Raw genomic sequence first — 510 nt, forward strand, 5'->3', positions numbered from 1 at the left:
AGCATCAGGTACTCTGCATATAAGTTAAATAAGCAGGGTGACAATATACAGCCTTGATGTACTCCTTTTCCTATTTGGAATCAGTCTGTTGTTCCATGTCCAATTCGAACTGTTGCTTCCTGACCTGCATACAGGTTTCTCAAGAGGCAGGTCAGGTAGTCTGGTATTCCCATCTCTTTCAGAATTTTCCATAGTTTATTGTGATCCACACAGTCAAAGGCTTTGGCATAGTCAATAAAGCAGAAATAGATGTTTTTCTGGAACTCTCTTGCTTTTTCCATGATCCAGCGGATGTTGGCAATTTGATCTCTGGTTCCTCTGCCTTTTCTAAATGCCGCTTGAACATCTGGAAGTTCACAGTTCATGTATTGTTGAAGCCTGGCTTGGAGAATTTTGAGCATTACTTTACTAGCCTGTGAGATGAGTGCAATTGTGTGGTAGTTTGAGCATTCTTTGGCATTGCCTTTCTTTGGGATTGGAATGAAAACTGATCTTTTCCAGTCCTGTGGC

Source organism: Bison bison, unplaced genomic scaffold (assembly GCF_000754665.1).
Source record: "Bison bison bison isolate TAMUID 2011002044 unplaced genomic scaffold, Bison_UMD1.0 scf7180017845579, whole genome shotgun sequence".
Taxonomy (NCBI): Eukaryota; Metazoa; Chordata; class Mammalia; order Artiodactyla; family Bovidae; genus Bison; species Bison bison.